Source organism: Crocuta crocuta, unplaced genomic scaffold, assembly GCF_008692635.1.
Source record: "Crocuta crocuta isolate KB4526 unplaced genomic scaffold, BGI_CrCroc_1.0 scaffold36, whole genome shotgun sequence".
In the NCBI taxonomy this organism is placed as follows: Eukaryota; Metazoa; Chordata; class Mammalia; order Carnivora; family Hyaenidae; genus Crocuta; species Crocuta crocuta.
Window position 1 is genome coordinate 4,632,762 of NW_027532203.1, and position 24,831 is coordinate 4,657,592.

Below are 24,831 nucleotides of genomic sequence, written 5' to 3' on the forward strand. Positions count from 1 at the left end.
GGTCAAAACGTCTGAAGTTTGATCATATGAGGCTAAAAACACTTACATATTTATAGAGTGCCAGTACACACGTGGGTAAATCTAAGTGTGTGCTAACCAAATAAAAGTGATGTCTAATTTCAGGAATAAAAAGTAAGAACAAAAATACCAGTCAAAAGTAACACGAAGGACAAGAGAAAGGTTATCACAGTTAAAGGAATCTAAAGTCTTCGGGGCTTTTGTTTGTTATTAAGAAATACTGCTTTGTTGGGGGCTCAGTCCATTAAGTGTCCAACTTTGGCTCAGGTCATGATCTCATGGTTCGTTGAGTTCGAGCCTCGCGTTGGGGCTTCATATCCTCTGATCTCCTCTCTTTCTGCCCCTCCCCCATACTGTCTCTCTCAAAAATAAACAAACAAAAAGAAATACTGCTTTGGAATAGTGAATAACTACAGACTTTTTAGGTCATATATTAAAGTTAAATATTTTAACGTAACCACTAAAATGATGAAACATATAAAACTTCCAGATAAAGAAAAAGTAAAATGAGAACTAAAGAAAACCCTATCAAGGAAAGAGAGTATCAGATCTAAATAGGAAAGGGGAGCATAGGGGCACCTGGTGGCTCAGTTGGCTAAGCGTCCGACTTCAGCTCAGGTCATGATCTCACAGTTCATGGGTTCGAGCCCTGCCTCGGGCTCTGTGTTGACAGCTCAGAGCCTGGAGCCTGCTTCAGATTCTGTGTCTCCCTCTCTCTCTGACCCTCCCCTGCTCACACTGTCTCTCTCAGAAATAAAATAAAAAACACTAAAAAATTAAAAGAAAATTTTTTTCTTAAAAAAGGAGAAATTTAATGAATTCACAATCACTAGAAAGATTTTAACATGCTATCAACAGACAAACACTCAAAACTTAGTAAGGGTATGGAAGATTTGAATGCTACAACTAACAAGCGCGATTTAAGGAACACAGTGCAGCACCCAGCAATCAGAATACACCTCACCTGCTTCTCAAGCAGACATGGCATGATTATAACAACGCACCCGGCTGGGGTGCCTGGGCGGCTCAGTCGGTTGAGCATCTCTTGATTTCAGCTCAGGTCATGATTTCATAGGTTTGTGAAGGGTTCCTGAGATCAAGCCCCATGTGAGCCCCTGTCCCATGTGGGGCTCCAGTGCTGGGCTGGGTGTGGAGCTTGCTTAAGGTTCTCTCGCCCTCTCCCTCTCCCTCTGCCCCTCGCCATCGGCCCCTGTATGGCTCTGCAGCTCTCCTGCCTGTGGTTGCGCATTCTCTCTCTCTCATTCTCTCTCTCTCTCTCTCAAAAACAAAAAACAAAAACAAAAATCATCAGGCCACAAAGTCAACCTCAACAAATCCCAACAAATCAGTATGATACAGACACTGCCTCTGACAATTAGGCCATAAGGTTAGCAATAAATAGCTCATGAAATAAAGAAAAAAAAATCACATTAAAAAATATTTAGAACTGAACTGCATATCAACGAAAACTAGAGCAGTTCATTAAAATTTGTGGGGTGCCAATAAAGTGGTATTGAGAGTTACCTCCTATAGCCCATGTGTGTATCTCCCCGCCCATTCATGTATCAAACCTAACCCACAGCATAATGGTATTAAGACACAGGGATTTGGAGGTGATCATATTATGAAGGTGGAGCCCTCATGAAGGGGATTAGTGCCCTAACAAAAGAGACCCAGAGACCTCCCTTTCTCTTCTGATATATGAGAACACAAGAATCCAGTCTGTTACCTGGAAGAGAGTTCTCACCAGACCCCTGCCATGCTGGCACCCTGTTCTCACATTTCTAGCTTCCAGAACTGTGAGAAATACACTTCTATTCTTTAGATGCCACTCAGGCTATGGTACTTTGTTATAACAGCCCAAACTAACTGAACAATAGTCCTAGAAAAGAAGGGCTGAAAATTAGCTAAGCATCCGACTTTGGTTAGAAATAAAATGAAACTCCTCAAAAACCAATTTACAGAATTTAAAATAAGGGCGTACATTAATTACATATGGGGGAAGGGAACAGAAGTTTCAGCAAAACCTAATGCTGATTCTTTCAAAACACAAATAGTTACAAATCCATGGTTAGACCAACAATAAAGAGGAGGCACATACAAAGGAAGCATTGCAAATATGGCAGAGATTTCAATAATGTTGGAAATACAGACATGGAACATTTTCTAGAAAAATATACAGTATCTTCCTAAAACTGAGCCTACAAGAATTAGAAAATCTGAGAATAGCTATAATCATTAGACAAATTGAAACACCAATTTCAATTTAAGCAAGTTCTAACAAGCATTCAGGGAACAAACTGGTAACTCCTATCTTACACAAACTGTTTCAAAAAAATTTTTTTTGTAAGGGATCACTCCCAATTCACCTTTTGAGGCCAGTATAACTTTGAAACCAAAATAGGAAAAGAATAGTTCAAAAAGAGAAGTTCAAGGTAATTCAACTTGCAAAACATATATAAAACACTACTTAATAAATTATTAGCTAATAAAATTCAAGATAACTTCTAAAATTTCAATAATACATGGATCATTCAACATTAGAAAAAGATAAATATATAACTTATCACACTCCATAAAAAGGGAAAAAAGAATATCATAAGATGTCTAGATACAGAAAATAATAAATTTTTCAAGATTTAAAAAATAAATTTCTCGGAACACTCTTAACCATAAAGATTATCAACTAGTAACTTAATCAAATTAAATGGCAAAATGAATTCCCTTTAAAGTAAGGAACAAAATTCAAATTAAGTCACCACTTTCTTTCAACACTGTATTGGAAGTCTTAGCCAGTGTGATAAGAAAAAGAAATTACATACATAAGACCCAAAAGGAATACCACCACCTCTATTTGCAAGGTAAATGGTTGACTATACAAAATAATTCAAGCAATATACAAACTATTAAACCCAACAAAAATAAATTAACAAAAGCTCAGCAAGTTTGCTAGATTTAAGATCAAAACACAAAAACAAATTGCACTGCTACGCACCAGCAAATTTTTTTAAAACTTTGAACCCACCACATATAATATGAAAAGACATAAGAGGTATAGGAATGAGTATCACAAAGTTATCTGTCAGGTTGCTGAGATCGTAAGACGGATTCAGGTAACAGCTTAAAAAAATCAAATGTGAATCAAATACAGCAAAATGTTAAATTCAACAAAGCTGGGTGATAGTAATACAGGTATTCTTTACATTACTCCCAACTTGTCTTCAGGCTTAAAGTAGCTCACAACAATTTTTTTAAACAAAAAAGTTACCTCAAAGCTAAAATTATTTGGGCAAAATCAAACTAAATTGTTATCTAAAGCACATTATTCAAGCAGTGTCCATCTTACCATTTTCAAAGGCTGTTACAGGCAATATGTAGGAAAGAAAATCAAATTGCATAAACAAAACATAACTGACAGGAGGGGAGCATTAACATCCAAGAAAGTCCACTTTTCTTCCAACCATCTTCCTCTACTTATTAATATACAACAATCCATTAAGCAGGCATTAGTCTTCCCTCAGAGGCCCAGAACTACAGGCCAGCAGTCAGCTATGCAGATTTAACACCCCTGACAGACACAGTCTCTCTCTCTCTCTGACACAGTCTGTCTCTGCCACAGTCTCTCTCTGACAGTCTCTCTCTGACACAGTCTCTCTCTGACACAGCTCACTTAAAATGAGCACAGTATTTCAGCTTCAAATCTTCAAAGTAGATCAGTTTTCCTCTAAACTGTAAAGACTCATAATAATTTTCCTATTATCTTTATGTAGAAAAGAATCAGAAAAATTACAAATTTTTTAAAATACAGTAACTAAAAAGGGCAACAGTAACAGTAAGACATCTTCTTTTAAGCAGAATTCCCCCACAGCTCCGGTCCAGTGAGTATCATCATTCCTATGTTGAAGTTGCTTTAAAACACGTAAAGCCTGTTGTTAGTACAGAGTGTAGCATTGCTGCTGTTGTCGCTACTATTAAAAGCATCCACTCAGGGCACCTGGGTGGTTCAGTCGGTTGGGTGTCCAACTTCAGCTCAGGTCATGATCTCACAGTTCGTGGATTCAAGCCCCNAAAAGCATCCACTCAAACAAAATCCTCTACTTTCTTACATCATAGGGCTTCCCTGTAACAACCTATGTGCAGATAGCACATGTTCTCAGTAGGAGTTTGTCATTTCTCCCACAAAGGCCACAGAAGGACTTTAAAACTGAAACTCCTTACTTTGAACAGGACCGTTTGTTCTTTTCAGGTCACAATATAAATGTGCAAAATGATCCAGATTTCTTACTGACATGTGAGTTTGTTGATAGTTTAGGGCCACATTTTCTAACATTATCTCTAAGAAATATGAATTTAGACTGTGCTAGATCATGCTACCGGTAACACTGTATGTATTTATTTATTTATTAGTTTTAGTTTTTCACTCATGACAAATTACATATTCTCCTGGAGTCAAAGTGTACAGAACCTGACTTCACCCACACTTCTTGTAAAAGGCTGTCTATAGGAGCACCTGGGTGGCTCAGTCAGTTGAGTGTCTGACTTCGGCTCAGGTCATGATCTCATGGTTCGTGGGTTCGAACCCCGCATCAGGCTCTGTGCTGACTGCCAGCTCAGAGCCTGGAGCCTGTTTCAGATTCTGTATCTCCCTCTCTCTCTGACCCTCTCCTGCTCACACGGTCTCTCTCTCTCTCTCAGAAATAAATAAAACATTAAGTAGATAGATAGATAGATAGATAGATAGATAGATAGATAGATAGATAAAAGGCTGTCTGTCAATAAGCAAGGGGAAGTTCAGACAGGCTTAACATACCCTTCCCCCCCAAAAAAAGCCTCACAATTATACTTTTTTAAGTGTGCATTGTTATAACACAAATATAACACAAACTCTAAAATATAAAAGCATTGCTCTTTTTTCCTCTTTATTTTTTTAAGTTTATTTTGAGAGAGAGAGCACTGGGAAGGGCGAGGGACAGGGGGAAATCCCAAGCAGGCTCCACAATCTCAGCACAGAACCCAACAAAGGGCTCAAATCCACAAACCATGAGATCATGACCTGAGCTGAAACCAAAGCATCAGAATCTTGACCAACTGAGCCACCCAGGCACCCACCCCTCTTTTCGTTCTTAAGCTCTATGCCCAGTGGGGTTTGAACTCACAGCCCCAAGATCAAGAGTCCATGCTCTACTGACTGAGCCAGCCAAAGTATTTTTCAATTATTGTTTTTGGTAATATCCAGATGCCAGCTATAAAAATCTTGCTAAACTATACTGGATACATTGGAAATGTAAACTAGTCTCAAATCTGTGAGCTCTTCCATGCTGTAATCCTTGCCGTTTTCACACCTGCTCCATGTCCTTGTTAAGATTAGACATAAGCCAGGGGAGGAATTAAGCTCCAAATTCTTAAGGCAAAATAGGAAAGTCCAGCTTGTATGTTCTCCAAACACAAAGAAATTGAAATCTCTTAAGAAATCTATCACTTGGGGCACCTGGGTGGCTTAGTTGGTTAAGCGTCCGACTTTCACTTGGGTCATGATCTCGCAGTTCATGGGTTCGAGCCCTGCGTTGGGCTCTGTGCTGACTGCCAGCTCAGAGCCTGAAGCCTGTTTCAGTCTGTGACTCCCTCTCTCTCTGACCCTCCCCTGCTCACGCTGTCTCTCTCTCTCCTAGAAATAAATAAAAATTAAAATTAAAAAAAAGAAATCTATCACCAATTTCATGTTATTAATGAGATAAATATTTGTACATCTGAAGTTATTTCTAATATTGTACAGTGTGTTAACTTGTACGCACCATAATTACAGTCACGTTTGATAATACATCCCATTGGAAGAAATGGAAGATACTAATAACATCAATGAAATTTCAAACATGGATGTGCATTACTAGATCCCTTCCTATGTTTCCCTTCCTATGTTTCCTCTATTGGGTAATTGTGGATTTCTCTCCTCTGTCACACATTCAACAAGAATTTATTGAACACCTACTATGTGCCAAGCATTCTGTTAAGATTCTAAAACTATAAACACCAGTTTCCACAGGGGCATAAGAATAGATTCAGACATTGCACTGAATAAGTCTTATGATGGATACACAAAGCACAATGGGAACATCAGCTGGCACTCTGACCATTATCTGAATAATATCAATTGTTAGACAGTAAAATAGCCCAAACACCAGCTGAACAGTAAAACATGTAGCAAAAAAAATCAGAAGTAAACCATGTGTGGAATTTAATACCACACAGATGAAAGCAACGCCTATTTCTCCAAGTTGGGGTTCACAAACCCACCAACCCACTGGGACCAGGCAGGAAACCGCGAGTGGAGCACGTGAGGTACAATGGGTGAAAAGGACAGGCACCCTCTGAAGTGAGCTGCCACCACTCATCAGCTGTACCCATGGTCACTGCCATAGACACCTAGCATGCCCGCATCTCCTGACAAAAAAAAAAAAAAAAAAAAAAAAAAAGAAAGAAAGAGAGAGACACACACACAAAGGAGAAGAAGAAATCTTGATATTTATGGGAAACTTTACAATATTTAACTGATGGCAATGAATTTAAAAATATTTCAAACCGTATCCACCAAACAAAATAGGTCTGTGAGCCACATATGACGCAACAGGCACTAGTTTGGGACCTCTCTTCTAAGTCTTCCAAAGGAAGACCCAACTTCACACTTGATCAAGATAAAGTTAAGCAAAACTCCAAAGAAAAAAAAAATCAAAAATATATAACCAAACTTTTAATATACCCCCATTAACACCACAGAGACGCAGTCACAAAAATCTAAACTGTGGGAAACTCTAGAGGACAAAAAACCTGGTTTTTTCCACAATTAAATAGCAAGGGAGAGAGAGAGAGGGAGGCTTAAGAGGGAAAGAAATGTAAAAAACATAAAAACCAATCACAAGGTACTGACCACATTTCAACCTTAATTCAAACTAAAAATTTAAGACAGTTGGAAATTTGAACACTGGGTATTTGTTGAAAGATAGGAATTTTTTTTTAACAAAATTAGTGTCATAGTTGTTTTTAAAACAGAGTGCTTATACTTTAGAGATACTTATAGATGAAATGAGATGTCTGGGATCTACTTCAAAACAATCTAGGCAGAAGGAAGCGACTAAAGATGAAACAAGACTGGCCATGAGTAGGTCATTGCTAATGCTGGACAGTAGGTACACAAAAGTTCATTACACTATCTGGCCTACTTTTTAAGATGTTTTTGAAATTTCCCTAACAACAAAAATCCTCAAATAAAAACCTGTTTTAACCTGTTTTCTGTTTTACTATCACTTGATCTCATCAAAAGTAGGAAAATAATGCAAAAGATAAAGACGACCAAAAGAAAAAAAAATAGAAACTAACAGTTTTGCTAACACCTCTAAAGAAACTAATGAACCTGCCCTTAATTGAAAATTTGTGCACAAATGACCCCAGGACCTTTCTCATTTACGGATAAAAAGCGTACAAAAAATAAAAAATTCCTAAACAGGTAAAACCTCATTGAATGTCTTCCTGAAAGGGCATAAATTTCTCAGTGCAGTCAGTGTAGCAGGGTAAGGAAGGAGGCGGCCACAGGGAAAGCTAGAAAGAGAAAGAAAGCACACGCAGGAGGGTAGGTACACAGGAAGGCTGGTAAACGGGCTGTTCCTGGCGTATCCTAATAGAAGACTTAACAAATATAGAAAAGACAGGGTTACTTCTATCCTCCGTCTATCCTTCCTACTGATAAGACAAAGGACAGTTACAAAATGATAGTCATGACACCTATCCTAGAAAGAGACAGAGATAACATTTGATAACCCAATGGAATGGTTTCCTATTATTCTTAAAATCAATTTGAAAACACTAACTATGGTCTATAAGGCCCTTGCAGCCACACATAACCTACAGTACATATCTACAAGTTTTGCATTTAAGTGGGTAGAAAACACTAAGATGACCAAAGTACTCAACTTACGAGTAGCTGACCCCAGACCATATGCACCCTTGACCTGGCCCTGAGTATTCTCCAGCCTTACCTCTTGATACTCTCAATCCCACTCACTACACTACACTCACAGTGGTCCTTCCTCTAGGCCCTCAACTATGCTGGGCTCGCCACCCATGGCCTCCACATACACTGTTTCCCCACCTGGAACGCTTTTCCACGTACCCTATACCCCAGACCCTCAAACCACTGTTCATCCTTCAGGTCTCAGCTTAAACAACCAGGATTCACTGCTATAAAAAAAGCACTATATTTTTCCTCAGTGGCAACTACCACAATTATTTATATAGTATGTATTTGACAAGTCTCCTCCTTGCTATGAAGCCCTAAGAGCAAGGATCATGTCTGTCTTGTTAAAGACAGGCATCTGGTGGGCACAAGGTTCAAGAATTATTTGCAAGGAGGAAAGGAGAGAGCATTCTCCCTGTACTGTCTTACTACGTTCAGTTTCATGATCATCTGTATCCTTCTGCATTCTGGCTTAAGCTTCTAAAAAGCTTCTAAAAAGCAGAGGAGGGGCGCCTGGGTGGCTCTGTCAGTTGAGCGTCCAACTTCGGCTCAGGTCATGATCTCATGGTTTGTGAGTTCGAGCCCTGTGTCAGGCTCCGTGCTGACAGCTCAGAGCCTGGAGCCTGTTTCAGATTCTGTGTCTCCCTCTCTCTCTCTTTCTCTCTCTCTGCCCCTCCCCCTCTCATGCTCTCTCAAAAATAAACACTAAAAAAAATTTTTTTAAGGCAGAGGATCTGTCCAATTCATTTTTCCCCCAACCTTCAAAGTACCTCATGTTTGGGAAGCAAGCACTTTGCCTCCATNAAGCTTCTATTACAATGATCAGTGAACTCTGAACGTAAGTATACTACTGCCAACCCAAAAAATATAAAATTCCCAAGCAAATAAAAAACAAACAACAAAAAAAGAACATAAAAGCAACTCTACTGCCATTTCCACCAGGTTCTCCAAATCAAAAGCAATGGTCCTTCTTTCTCTCAGTATTACTGCTGTTTGGCAATTCACTATGTTTGATATTAAGAGTTAACAATTATGGTTCTCTCAAGAGTTTCTATCCTATTCCCAGGACACCCATATTTTTAATTTTTTTAATGTTTATTTTTAGAGAAAGACAGACAGAGCATGAGCAGGGGAGGGGCAGAAAGAGGGGGAGACAAAGAATCTCCCCGTCTGAGCTGTCAGCACAGACCCTGACACAGGGCTTGAACTCGTGAACCACGAGATCACGATCTGAGCTGAAGCTGGACACTTAACCAAATGAGCCACCCAGGCACCCCAACATCTTTATTAAAAATTTATAGAAACCTACTTTGCAACTGGAATATAAAAATAATGAGATGACCTAGAGATTAAAGTAAATATCTGGGCAATTATATTCTTAAGAACAACCAAACTGCTGGTTTTTCATTTGTTTTAATTACCACAATTTGAAATCTCAGCATCTAGCTCAAGACTGAGTATAAAAACAAAAATTCAATGCTTGCTACAATTAACAAGAGAAAAAAATGATAGTTCTGATATGGTTTATTTACAATATTTTTATATATTTATATTTATATATTAATTTTTTATTATTATTATTTAACAATAACTGTCCCCTATACAATTTGGTTTATACCTATCTAATCTTATCATTTATCATGTCTCCATGCTCACTTTATATTCAGATTCAAGCCACAGGTCACTTTGACAATCTAGGAATGGAAAATGTGTCTTCAGAACCAGCTCTCACCTCTGCAAGTATAATCTATAGGTGATGAGGAAGAAAAGAAAACTATCTCAGAAGTCTTATTACTCCACGAGTGATTTTACAAGCAGAATGGAAACGGGGACATAACAGAAGATACAATCCCTGCTTTGTCATTTAGTAGTTCCAACTGTTCTGAAGGTTTCTGACCGTTGTATCTATACGCGTACTCTCCCTCCCCGCAGTGCGTGGACACACACACACACACACACACATACACACACATGCACACACACTTACAGATTGGAAGCAGGGGGACCAAAACTGTGCAAAACAAACAAATCTGCCCAATACAAGCACTGCTGAACTTGTAAAGCCAAGTTTGGCAATCATTTCTTATACCTCTGGTTCACTAACACCCGGTCAACCCTGCCCAGTACAGTAAAGTGCATATTACAACAAATACCGAGACTTGGCTTTTTCCCCTACCTTCCAATTCATTAAGAAAACTAAGGCCCAGCTTCCTGAACTGTCACTTAAATGAATCTTATTCTTTACCCAGACTCAAAGAAAGGGATGGCCCCTACCACCCACAACTCACTCTTCCATGAGTGTCATGATATTACCCTTTTATTTCCTTGAGGACTTTCCTTTATTTTTCCCTCTCCACTCATGTATCATCCTTAGCCTCCTTAGCCTTCCTGGGTCTATTTCCCTTTAGGATAGAAACTATGTTCAAGTCTCTTCCTTTGGGACCACTTCCCTTCTTTCTACTGAGGCTTAACTTACATTAAGTAAAGCATACAAACCATAAGGGTACATTCAATCCCAGGAAACTAAAACTCAAAAAACTATGAAGAACATTATCAACAGCAGATGGCTCAAGCCCCTGCCCATCAATATCCCCCTGAAAGGAAACAACTATTATGACTTATCACCAAAAAATTGTTTTGCCTGTTAACTGACCTTCACATAAATACAGTCATACAGCTCTCTCTTATATTTGAATTTTTTTGATGTTTGTTTATTTTTGAGAGGCAGAGAGAGACAGAGCACAAGTAGCGGAGGGGCTGAGAGAGAGGGAGACACGGAATCAGAAGCAGGCTCCAGGCTCCAAGCTGTCAGCACAGAGCCCAACACAGGGCTTGAACCCACGGACCATGAGATCATGTCCTGAGCCGAAGTCAGATGCCCAACCAACTGAACCACCCAGGAGCCCCTGAATTCCTTGACTCAACATAAGCTACTCCTAGTTTTTAATAGAGGCATTCCTCAGAGTTGCTTCCTCAGCCCTCTCCTCACCCCATCCACTACTAAGCACTATCTTTCAATCCAAACACATCAATGAATGCCACAACAGATGCTCCCCAGCTCTCTCCAGACACACCTGAATGTCCTCAGGCACCTTAAACTAACACATCCAGATCTAATCCACCATCTCACCCTCCTCCCCCGCCCCCAAGCCAACTCCTGCTCCTGCATTCTACCTGTCGGGCGATGGGATTAATCCAACCAGAAACCTCCAAGTAATCCCGACACACAAACCCTGTCAGTCTTATGCACTCTACATCCCTGACATGGGGGATAGTGACACACTTCCTGACATGGAAGACATACTCAAATTAGTCCTGGAATGAGTAACAAATCCTGAACTACTCCTTCTTCCCCAACATATGACCATTCGGTAAGACCCAAGAATTCTACATTCTAAGCAATTCCCATTCTACAGTTCTTCATCTGCACTGACCTAGTCCAGATCTTTCTCATGTAGCTCCCAGGTAGCCCCTTGGTCCCTACCAGGAACGCCCTATCCTATCCACTCCTATTGCTAGTCTACTCTTCCCAATATTCAAAATCATCTTGCACCCACCCAACTGCAGCAGACCAGGTTAGTTTCCTATTTGGTAACCACGCTGTACAAACCTCAAAAATGACATACTCTGTACTGCAATTATTTCTTTTTCCCCTACTAGGCTGAACTCCTTGCAGCAACACCACTCTTTCTCTGGATCTCCAGCTCCTCACACAGTGCGTTAAAATGTTTATTAAAGGCCCCGCTAAAGCAGTATCCACATTTCTAGTAGCTCCCTCTCTAATCCATCCTCCAGCTAGCTGTCAAACGACCTAGAATACAAACCTAACCATGTCACCCACACGCACTTAAAGTGCTCAGTAGCTCCCACTGCTTATCAAGGCAAATCCTTAGCATGTGAGGCCTTTCATCATCTGGCCCCAACCTTCTTTTCAGTCTCACCTCCTACCACTTTAACCTCATCACCTAACACTTCACCACTGGAGCTACCCACCATTCCCTATGCACATGGGGCTTTCATTCATGCTTTAGTTCCTGACACACCCTTGTCATGAGGTGCTGGTCCCCCATTCACAAAAGAAATCCTTCCATGGAGCTTTTCCAAAGCACTTCCAGGGAGAGCTGTTTACAGGGCTTCTGTGTTCCCTTGGCCATATGTAAATGTCTTCATTAAGGCATTTCAAGTGTTATTACAATTGTTAATGTAATTTACAAACACACACACCCACACCCCATATAGCAAAGTCTTACATTCAAAAGGCATTCACCCTGAGAGCTTCATAAATTTAATATAAACATTTTTTTAGACCTCTTCACTTGTGCCCATAACCATAGCCAGCACTAGCATTTATTTTGATTGAACATGGAAAAACAAAATGAGCCATAAGAAAACCAAGTCAATAAACAATGTCTATATCACCTTCCTGACGATTACTGCATACACTGTAAACAGCAGAAACCAACAAAGCTCCACTGAACTCTGGGAGCTGAGGTCATGAGCCCGGTGCATCGATCAGCTAAACAGATGGCTTTCATCACTTTAATATGTACTACCATTTCAAACTCATCCAATGCTAAATCAGTCCTCAATGGATAAGTTTTTATAAATATTAAGAGAAGACACACCTTTGTTCATTCTCATATCACCAACCCCTAACACAAGCATCTGCTCCTTCAGCTTTACTGAACTAGTTATATGAACTACTTTCATGAATTGACATGATCCTCTCATCACTCAAACTGCACATATGACATCTTTGAGCTTCTTTCACCAAAACAGCCAATTAGCTACTGAGTCCTGGGATCATATCTTCGCATGTCTCCTTTTCTCTCTCCACTGCTCTCATTCAGGTCCTCAGTATCTCACTAAACCACACAAGCTCCCAATGACTTCCTTCCTCTAATACTAATCTCTCCCACTCCCAATTCATCCAATGCTAGCACTTCTTTCTTTCTTTCTTTCTTTCTTTCTTTCTTTCTTTCTTTCTTTCTTTCTTTCTTTCAGAGAAAGGGAAAAAGGGGGAGGGGCAGGGAGAAAGAGAATCTCAAGTAGAGGATCCACGCTAAGCAGAGAGCCCGACACGGGGCTTGAACCCATGATCCGAGCCGAAATCAAGAGTTGGACGCTCAACCGAGCCACCCAGGCACCCCCAACACTAGCACTTCTGCAAGGTCTGAGGTGGGGCCTGAGATTCTGCATTTCTAACACTCTCCTGGAAGATGCTGATGATGCTAGTCCACAGGTCACAGCTCAAGGAGCAAAGCTCCATTCAGCATTATCCTCAAACAACGTATGTAGGAAGCGGTCCACAAGCACAGGCCAGATGACCATCAATCAGGAAAGCACACATTTCCATGCTAGGTAAGAAACTGGACTAGATGCCAGGGTCCCTTCCAGTGCCCCAATTCTATGCCTTCCCCCTCAGACATCCATGCTGTTGTCACCCATTTTAGACCCAGACATTTAAAGCCTGGCAGAGGTATAAGCTAGCAGGGATTTCTTCAATGATCACATTCACTAGATTCTGACTTAGTAACTATTCACAGACAACTCTGGTTAAGTCTGCTCCAATATCACAAAGGTTTCTAAAAGAAAAAAGATACTGTGCAAAGGGGTAAGTATAGTTGTACTCATGACAGTACCTTAAAGATAAATGAACTTTACCCAGCAGTATTATTTGGAGGTTGGGGCCACTAGAGTTAATCTATCAGTTTCTCAGAACCAGAAAGGCTATCAATCAGTTTTGTTTTGTTGCTTGGTTGNAAGCAGGAAGCAATGACAGTTCCCAACTCTCCATTAGAAGCTGCAAGCCAATTCAGGAGAGAATACAGGCATTCGGATTGCACTAACTACAAGACAAACCATGCTTTTGGAAATGCACTTTTAAGTGGTATCTTCAGAATGACATTATCCTCTGAAGTAGTTCCAACATTATCTGTTTACAGAACTTTTGTCACCACGTATTTATTAATACAAGACCAGATTGTGGTTAAAAACACCAAGTCCCTCTTATAACTTTGGTTACACAGCAAAGGATTTTGAGCGCCTGCTTTAAAATCCCAAGGACCAGTAACTATTCTTCTGATTACGCTGATGGTAAGGTAACATTTCTGTTAATGTCCCCCATAAAATCAGCTTGTCAAGTGTTGCTATTACTCTAATGAGTTAACTGAAGTCTCTGTAAAAATTGGTCACAGAGGGCAAAAAAGTGCCAATGACAGTGGAAAATACACATTGGCAGGTGATTAACCTCAATGTTGAGGAGTATGAATTAGTATTTTCATTTGAATTAGAAACATGACTTATTTTAGCTAGACAGGATCTTAATAACTATTTTTTTTACCACAGTGTTTGTCATAATTTAAAAACAAAAAAGGAAAATGAAGTTTTCCAGTGATGCCACTCATATTACTACACGAGACAGTATTTCAGAGACATCTCCCCTTTATTTAAAACAAGCCATTTATAAAGACTTAACTTGCCATATGCGTCTACAAGCTTTCCAGCCATGGATTCAAGAGCTAAGATGTTGCTTTTGCTTACACAAACACTTCAGAACTGTGTTTCCGCGCTAGTCCACACAAGAAGGTTTTTTTTTTTTTAAGTTCCTTCATCAGTGAAGGTTGAGCACAGTGAAAAACAGTATTCTCAGACTATGATCAACTCATCATTGTCCGAATTTTACATTAATGCCGTCTACGTATGTCACTAAAGTCAAAGAAAGTAACCTACCCCAGGGCACCTGGCTGGCTCAGTTGGTAAAGCATGAGATTCTTAATCTCAGCGTCGTGAGTTCAAGCCTCGCACTGGGCATGAAGCCTAGTTAAATAAATGAATAAATAAATTTTAAAGAAGAAAAAAGAAAATAACTGACTCCAGAAGATAAACACATTTCCCATAACTCCAATAAATCTGAGGAAAGCAAAGCCCTCAGAGGCCTTAAAAAAAAGAAATAAGAAAATGTCTTTCAGATGTACAGCAGGACCCCTGCACCAGGCTTCGGGGCAACATCAAGCATAAGCACATTTGCATTTCCTTTTCAGAAATCCAAAATTCATATCCCCACAAACTCTGATACCAAATGGAGTTCAAATGATTCAAGTGGATAAAAAAGCCCAGATGCCTAGATGGAAAGGTACTTAGTAAACGGTGACGGATAACGTTAGAATTACTAATCCTAACCTCGGTCTGACTGGACTTTGAACTGGTAATTTACGGCTGCTCCTCTAACAGTTCAGGATTCGGGAATTAAAGCAACAGCCTGGTCCTTCAAGACTTGGCTCAAGTGCCTTCTGGGGCTTCGCACAGTGGAGTCAGGAACCCTCCTCCTTCATGGTCATCTGTGAACACTGCCTCTACCAGGACACTTTTCACCTTTGTACAGAAATGCTGTCTTGTTGTTTCCACAAATATGCCCGCAAGACTGCAAGCATGTCAGGGGATCCCGAAAATTCAAATTAGTCAGTCATCTGAGTCTCTGAATCAAAAGCACCTTTAACCTAGTAAAGAATTACTAGACGGGTGGATGGACCTACGGATGGATGGATCAAAGTGTATAGCCTGCCACAGTCACTGAGTAACAGTATATCCCACCTTCCTTAATGGGCCCTAATTAACCCTAATTAACATTTGTGGCAATTCACTGTTGCTAAAAATGATAAAATCACACTGTATTTGTGTAGCATATCACAGTTTACAGAGCACTTCCACATGCATCACCAAATGTGAACCTCACAATGCTCTTTCAGACAGATTTATTTCATCACTTTCCTCCTCATTCTCTTAATGAGGCTTAAGGAAGTAAAGGGGTTCGTTACAGGTCTCACATCAAGTGAAGCCCACAGTCAAATCCAAGCGTCTGGGTCCTCAATCAGCACTCTTTCCACCCTAAAACTAGGGCTCGGTTAATAACAACCAGTACTGCTGTGCCAGGCACGTTCCCATATTTCATTCGATCTTCTCAACACCCGATGGGACCCAAAGGACCCTCTTTGAACAGAAAAGGAAAGAAGCAAATGGGCCTCTAGGGCAACAGCAGATCCAGAACTAAAGTCCAGCCTTAACTACTTCAAAATCTCTGCTTCCTAAATAATATGCTCAAATTGGCCCCAGAAGGTTATTAGGAATAAGTTCTCCACATTCAGCAAAACAAGGTGGGTACTAACTAGCTGATTGTGGGGTCAGATGCCTGGACTTGAATATCATCTGTGCCTTACTCACTGTACAAACCCAGACAAGTTACTAAACAACTCTGTAACTCAGGTCTTCTATCTGTAATAATGAAGTAATAAATTGGTCTACCTAGGAGGGTTGTTATGAGAATTAAACTAGCTAGGTAATGGGGCGGCTGGGTGGTTCAGGCGGTTAAGCTTCCGACTTTGGCTCAGGTCATGATTTCACGGTCCGTGAGTTCGAGACTCGCATCAGGCTCCGTGCTGAGAGCTTAGAGCTGGAGACTGCTTCAGATTCTGTGTCTCCCTCTCTCTTTGCCCCTCCCTCACTCACACTCTGTCTCTGAAAAATGAATAAATCTTAAAAAAATTTTTTTAATTAGTTAATATATTTAAAGGACTTAAAACACTACCTAGTATATAGTAAGGACAATATGTTTCCTAAATAACACAATATTACTCAATTTTTTGAACATTATATATAGGAGGATAAAATTATGCTGAGGAAGTTTAATTCTTTTGCAACTGTTTCTTCAAATTAAAAAAAATGCCATCTGGCTTGTCATTGTGGAAGAAATGTTTCTTGTAAACACCTAGATAAGTTTGGCAACTGTATCGTTATTTAGTATTTTAGGACAATGGGTCTGGAGATTTTCCCCTTAAAAATTCATGGATTCAAGTCTAGAATCCACTCCAGCTAAGATAATTTTGAACTTAGATAATACAACTAAAAGCCTACAAAAAAGAATTCCAGTTCTCCACCAAAGAGGGTCTGATAAGGTCACGAAATGCAACAGTAGTACAATTTTTGTCTTGTGGTCACATGACCAAGAATTGGTCACTAGACCATGAAAGCCTGCTTATGTGGTAGATGTTCTAACTTGAGCTTCCTAGGTTTGATATCTATCACTTTTCCCCTCCCCTCTCTCCATTAAATACTTTATCTTTCCAGGGACCTCACTCACCTACAACACTAAAGCACTAAGACTGCCATTAGCATATTGGTCCCACAGAACAATTTTTAGCTCAGAGTTATTTTACATTATATTCTTGTCATCTCCATTCAGAGCTACTAACAGAAATCCCTTCTCAGGTCAACTAAAGAAAACCTCAAAGCACCACTGGCAGAGCTGTTACTGATTCTGATAAATATGTTAGTCTTCATTTTTCTCTATTCAAAAGATAAATCCTGTGTGCTTCACAGTGACCTTCAGAGTAGTCCCTAGAAACTCCTCAAAAGGAAAAAGAAAAAAATAAAAGAATATCTTCAGCATAAATAAGCAGCTGAATGCTCCCTAATGCAACATATATATTGCAATATATATGTTATATAAATATTTACACATACACATTTATAGAACACATATATACACGTGTATCCGTACACGTGTATATATATCAGCATTTTATATTCCAGCTGACTCCACTCCCATCCCAGCTACTTCAGGATGACAAAAGTATCCATAGGAAAAGAGAATTCTGACTCATCCATATTCCAGAAGCACATGAGTCTTGAAAGTAATGGTCACAATCTGCTCCTGGGAATTTAGGAGTAAAAAAGAAATGTAATGGAAATCAGATAAGCATCCTTCTCCTTCTCCCTATTTTCTTCAACAATTTCAAAATAGCTTCTAAATCTATACTGTTCTATATATATCATAGATTCTAATCTCTATCAGTTAAAAGACAAACTGAGGGAAAGTGGAGTTTTAAATCAGTGAAGAAATAACTCAATTATTCAACAAAAAGTATTGACACAATTTCTTCTCTACCTTCTATCTTTCTTAAACAGATTTAAATTTTCACCATAGAAAATAGAACTGTAAGATACCACAGGAAAATACAAGAAATTTCATTTTTTAATCCTAGGATAGGGAGTCTTTTTAAGCATGACACAGAACCCTGAATATCTAAAGGGAAAGACTGACATAAAAGTGTAATGGGTAAAGAAAATATTAGTGGCTTACAAAATAAAGCTAGTTTCCCTCAATATACCCACCAAATCTATAGACCAGTAGGAAAAAGGCAAATATCAAACAAAAAGTGAGCAAGGGTTAAAAATAGGCCACTCACAATGTTAAAAAGTTACAATTAAGATGTGAAAAATGACCCACATAATTAAGAACAGCACATATTTTTCAAAATCAAGATTTTTTTTCTCCCAAGACCATTTACCCCACCGTCCTCCCTCCCATCCATAAATATGACTTTCACCTCCCGTGAACATCCTGCCTCAACATTCAATGGACAATGCATGTGTGGGGCATGTATAAGAGAATGAGTGTCCTCAATCAGAGTAATGTTTACTTCTTTCCATAAGGAGAGATCCTTATTACATAAAACTGAATGTCAGCTGCCCTGAGCCATACCACCTCTCCAAGAGACCATCAAGAGAAATTTCTCCTCTGTTTCAGCATCTGGAGTACATATTCTACATGTCAGATGCAATGTATTTTTACCCTTTTGTACTTCTGCACTTCAAAAAGTTCTCTTCCTCATATTAAAAATGAACAGTCATCTTTGAGGAATTAATTGACTCAGTAGATTAACTTCCCTGTAAGGAAAGCTAAAACTTTTGCTTAAGGTAAATGCTTAAATTAAGATAGAGCCTAATATAGAAGGAAATCTCTCTCACATCCTTAAAAATATTCACAAACTGTCTTTTTGCTAACAGGAGCAAGAATTTCTTTCTGTTTTTCTCCCTCTCTCCCTCTTTTAGAGAAAGGAGATATTCAAAACAGGAGATTTCATGATAAAGACTTCCAAAACCAACAAACAACAAGAGCCCAAAGATTACTGAAGTCAGTTGTTTTGATTTTTTTATATCAGACAAAAGTAGAACTGAGCATGTGTGCCTGAATGAGTTACGTTCATTTCACTGTGAGAAGACATCTTTAAAACAATTTTTTGAAATAAAGAATATAATGAACACTGAATCTTTTCAATGCACGTTTGAGGGTTTTTTTGAAAATCTCTTTTTAAATTTTTCTCCCAAGTATCTTTTAAAAGTCAATGATTTCTTTTTACAACACTTCCATGCTAACAATTTCAATTTCAAAGTACTAGACAAATCACCATTGGTTTTCTGATTTTCTAGCACTGGAAGCCCTCTCAGCCAACCATCTGTCAACTTTAAATTCTATCAGTAAATCCCCCAAGGGGTAACATTCTAATTTCCTTCTATGCAATTAAGATATCCAACAGTTCCATCAGAAGCCCACAACCCTTATATCCATCAAAGTGATGGACAACCTCTCAAAAGCACTGATGAGAATGAAATGAAACCAGAAATACCTTGAAGTCACAGAGAAACCACCAAATGTGTGAAGCAAGGCTCCACTTTCTTTTAACTCTCATTCTGAATCCTAAATGTGAGGAGGATCCAAAGATCACAAATTTAGAAGTACACAGTGTCGTAAAAAAAAAAAAAAAAAAAAGACTAATGGACAGATAATCCAAATCATGTATGCTATTCCTAATTCTGAGAATGACTTGATCAATGATCTTGGACCAGGTACTTAACCTCTATGGACTCGCTTAGGATCTCTGTGGGATCCTAAATTCTATCATCTAATCAAAATAATAAAAAATTTCATTTTCTTTAAGTGCTTTTTCTCCTGAGACTCTAGGCACAAGGAGACAGGAGCACAGCTCAGCAAAACTTAAAGCTAACAAACCAGTAAATTTTGTATATCTGAATACCTCAAATACAGTTATCATTACAGTAAACTTGATAAACTGAATTATGCTTATTATTATTGCTTTATATATCAACTTAAGAAAAAACTCCAGGGGCATTTGAGTGGCTCACCCAGTTAAGCATCTGACTTCGGCTTAGGTCACGATCTCTTGGTTTATGGGTGCTGGGTGCTGACAGCTTGGAACCTGGGGCCTGCCTTGCATTCGGTGTCTCCCTCTGCCCCTCCCCCACCCCTCTCTCGCTCTCTCTCTCTCTCTCAAAAATAAAATAAAACATTAAGGGGAAAAAAACCTCTAACTTTTAAAAGGATGTTTTCTTTAAATCATCTCCAGCCTGCTGAGGTCTAGGTTGGGAGGTAAGGCTGACATGGAGAGAATGAGTCAAGCATTACTTATGCTGTCCTTCATCTGAATCTACACCAAAAAAAGGGTCTACTTTGGCTGCTGACCTCAGGTTATCTTGCATATATGAGGTCCAAGTTCATCCCTTTCTCTCTGAGAATATGCAGGGGATTTGACTCTTTTAAACCCATCGACAGGTCTTACAAAACAACTACAACTTTTAGTCTTCCTAATGGGAAGAAAAGGTTCTCGAATGGAGCCCCAGTATGTTAAAGAGCTGAAAAAGATCTTAGACTTACTCCACTCCGAACTCCTCACCAGGAGAGCAACGCCCAGGATAGGTTAATAAAATGAATGCCCAAGGTCAGGCCAAGTTTCCCAACTTTCAGACTAATTTCCTTAAACTATACACCATTTTTTCTCAGAGTGTGAGATAAAACCGTATTTTCCCCCAAAACTATTTTAGAAAAACAAACAAACAAGGCTACTTTCACCCGACCCCAGGACACATCAGCCAAACTCAAGAACCATAATGTCACACCCGTTCAGGACTAAGACACCAGAGCCAGACAAGCTCTCAAAATATATGAATGGGAAAAAGAATTCCTAAGGAATACATTTCTCATAATTGACAATTAAGATAAAAAAACCAAACTGGTTCTGGGCATAAAGTTTCATCCCGTGGACCATGTATCAGGAGTGAACTGACTGTAAAATCCAGATAATTACTGAATAGGCAATGAAAACAAATACAGATCATACTATCACTAGATTTAAAAACATGCCTCATATTTGAAAAGAAAGCCCAAATATTCTAACATATTATTAACAAAAAGGTATATGACAGGATTCATTCTCTAATTTTTTACCAAATGTATGAGTCTGTAGAAATAGATAGCAAAAAATACAAAACTCTTCCTGCTAGAAAAGAATACAGGGGAGAAAAAACAAAGCTAAAAAGAAAAATCAACCAATTCAAATCATCTCAAACCTCAGATTTCTAAATAGATTTGTCACTCCTTATTTAAATGGTCTAAAGCAAAATTATTTCAAGTTTTGCTCTGTCTTCAACTGAATGCTTTCAATAACTAGAAATGACATTAATTTAATTTTAGCAAGCTTCATTTGGGAAAGTATATGCCCCAAATCCTGAATTTTTGTTTTTTTGCTAAAATATTGATATTTACAAACTTATAAAATGTGTATAACCTAGAAATAGACTTTTTCCACTCCTTATCTAATAGAACCTCTAGGTTCCAAACTCAGAAGCTACTGGACTTGTACCTGAACACTTAACTTTAAATACATTTTACAACGTATTAAAGCAATCTCAAATGTAAAAATACAACAGGAAAAACAATTGTTCCAGCAAGAACCTGGCTTTCGGGGAAGGTTATGCTTTGTTTCATTAAACGTACTAAAAGGTATAGCAGGCCCACAGGGTATACAACAAAACCATTCCACCTCTAAATGGAAGTGCAATAACATTTCAGAGACGCCCTAACTGTCATTATGCTGGGTTCCAAAGGACAGGATCACTCAACCTGGAGGAGTTGCTGTTTCACAGTTAACCAAATATCCTAATGTTTCTTAATCAAAATATCATTAAAATCGATTCTTTCCAGAACCATGAGTTTCAAATTCATCAGAATTTCCCAAAGCCTGGAGTTGAAGTTTCAAACAAATCAAAACACAACCAGTCACACAGACTTAGATTATAAATACCTTATATGTCTAAGGAATCCACAGGGTCAAAGTTTTTGTTTTAATTATACTATCTTTAGAAAACCAAAGGTAAGAATAAAAAAAGGGTTTGCCCCAGAAGCACAGGGACATGAGGCCAGATTCAAAACCCCTCATTACCAGTGCTTCACCAGAGGCCGGGGATTAAAGAGGTGGAGTGGGTTTTAGAAGGTGGGATTCTTTTTTTTTTTTTTTTCTTTTTTTTAAGGCTTCATTTTCCCAGACATTTTGGTAACTTCTCTTTTTCAAAATGCCAGGCATCTCTTTTAAAGGAAAAGCTTTTCTTCCTAGTGGCTTCAGGATCTCCTGACTTTCACTGTGCAACAATTAAACCAGTCTCCTGTCCAGATACACTGAACTGTGTTCAACCCTGGCACGTAACAAAATCATTAAATCTAAGATGCCTCATTTGACAGATGTCTCATTAAGTTCAATTCCAAGTTGAGGTAAGAGATGTCTTTGAAAAGAAGGGTGGAAAAAAACACCTGTTAACTCTAAGAAAACTTTGAGAGAGAACTGCTCTCTTAAAATCCACATAGAGCTTCACTCACGTGAAACAGAAGATATTAATAGTATGTGGCACGTCTAAAATCTGCTGCCATGGGAGAAAAGCCTCTGCGTCCATGTGTGTTTAACACATCCCTGGGGACCCAAACAGGATGGAAGGCTGAAGAATCAGGGCATACACCACCAGCTGCTTAACAAAATTCCACAAATTCAATTCAACAAATGTTTAAACTAAAATGCCAAGTATTACACTTGGCTTGGATCATAAAGAATGTCAATGACTGTTATGTTACCAACAAATCAAATTCAGGGCTCTAAAAAAGAAATAAGTAGGAAACAACCAAAACACTTTGCATTTTAAAAAATAATGACCTTTGGATAACCAACCATTTAAGGTGGCTGATTTAACAATCCTATAGCAACAAAAAGATATAACTTTTAACCCAGAAATTTTACAAACTTACACACATCTCCTCTCCCTACATAATGTCACTGAGCACAAAAGACACACATTTTAGAAGTTTTAGAAGCAACTGTTTAGAAGCACACATTTTAGAACTTTAGAAGCAACTGTTCTCAGGGAGAAGAGCCTACTCCCTAGCCCTATATAATGTATGAATTTATAAAAAATAATTATAACAATAACATAGTAACACCAATAAAGCACTATCACTAAAGTGCCAGTAATTCCACTTTAAAATAAAAGACTTAAGCAAACTTTCTATGATGTATATTTTCAGTACTTGACAAGTAAGGCTATGTTTTAAAGGAACTGAATTGTCACATCTCCACCCTGAAAAGTTATCCACTCTTCAGATGAAGTGTTAATTCTCTATACCCAATGAAGATTTACTGTTTAACAAATAAAGGCATGGTCAGATTTAAAAAAAAAAAAAAGAGTCATTAAGTAAACTTCATTTCCTAGCAACTTAAATGCAAGTATCACTATTTGCAGCCAGAATATTTACTTTACAACACTTTAGTACTCCTTCTGTACTGCCTATTTATTTGCCAGTCTTGGCACTTGAGGTTTTTAAAGGCAGCATGATAAAAAATAGGACCATCAATATTTCACAGGGAATACCACTTTGGACTAGAGAATAATATCACCTCATTACCAACAAAAATAGCATATTTTCTGAATGCTTCTAACCAAGTGAAAAATTCAAGTGTAAATGAAATTCAGCATCGATTCATGGAAAGTGATATGAATTGCAAAACAGAATAGCCCAGCTCTCTATTCTCAGCTCTGCCAAGACTGAAAAACCACAAGCAAGAGGCAAACCTCTCTGTGCATGTTTCTCTTTCTGAAAAGAGGATTGACATCAACTCCTCCCTAATAATGTTTTTGAAAGGACAAATGAGATAATTTATGTTGAAAGCCCTTTAAAATCTGTGAAGATGATAAAACCCAACATATTAATAGATGTTCTCAAACCACAGTTATGAAGGAAAAGAGAGCAGGCAGTTTATATCAAAAACAAATATAAAATGTAAATGTAAAAGAACAAAATTAAAGTTAAACCCTTTGTTCTTAACATTGAAAGGACTGTTCAAGCAAACACTGGTGTCACATGTTCATACCACGTTACTCAATACTGCTGTAATTATAGTAATAAGAGCCTGCTGGTCAATATTACAGCTTAATGCTGAACCACCCCTTCTCGGTTTCCATGTAGGAAACCATGTAAGGTTTGACCATTCCCAAAAGAGAAAAAGGGAAGAAATAGGAGAGGGGTTGAAAGACTGTTCTCCTGAGCAATCCCAAAAGTCACATAAAAATATCTTGTCTAATATTCAATAAGCACAGTGGGTGTGCTCTGCACGCTGCCAACATCCTTTCCCACTATTACATTTGGAACTGAAATAGCTACGCCACTCAATCTAAAAGGTGGTAGAACAGAGACAAAAAGTATATAGTTTAACACTGCCCTTGGCCAATCACTCAGACTCCCGGAGGAGTCCACAACACAAAGCTCATTAATGTTCTGAAGTCCATAACTTAGGTCAAGCCACATAAATTTTTAAACTTTTTAACCTAAAATTACTCTCTTCCAAGAAAAATTTAAGATGGTTAACTTTCAAAGGAAATTAACTGTTAACGTACTTAAATTACTTAAGACCGGTAACTTCACATACAGCCACTTAAATGTTGTCATATTTTAAGTCAGCTTAAAGAATGCTTGAAAACTACAGTAACAGGGGCGCCTGGGTGGCTCAGGCGGTTGGTTAAGTGTCCAACTTCGGCTCAGGTCATAATCTCATAGACCGTGGGTTCAAGCCCCGCATTGGGCTCTGTGCGGACAGCCAGCTCGGAGCCTGGAGCCTGTTTCAGATTCTGTGTCT

General features: G+C 38.7%; 1 protein-coding gene and 1 non-coding gene across 2 annotated transcripts in view; one reads left to right on the plus strand and one right to left on the minus strand.

Moving 5' to 3' along the window:
• Positions 1-24,831, minus strand: part of PHLPP1 (PH domain and leucine rich repeat protein phosphatase 1) — a 213,732-nt gene that overhangs the window by 185,295 nt on the left and 3,606 nt on the right. The gene's annotated exons all lie outside the window — the stretch shown is intronic.
• TRNAK-CUU (transfer RNA lysine (anticodon CUU)) lies at positions 14,764-14,836 on the plus strand. The gene has a single exon. It is a non-coding gene; the product is annotated as a tRNA-Lys (tRNA).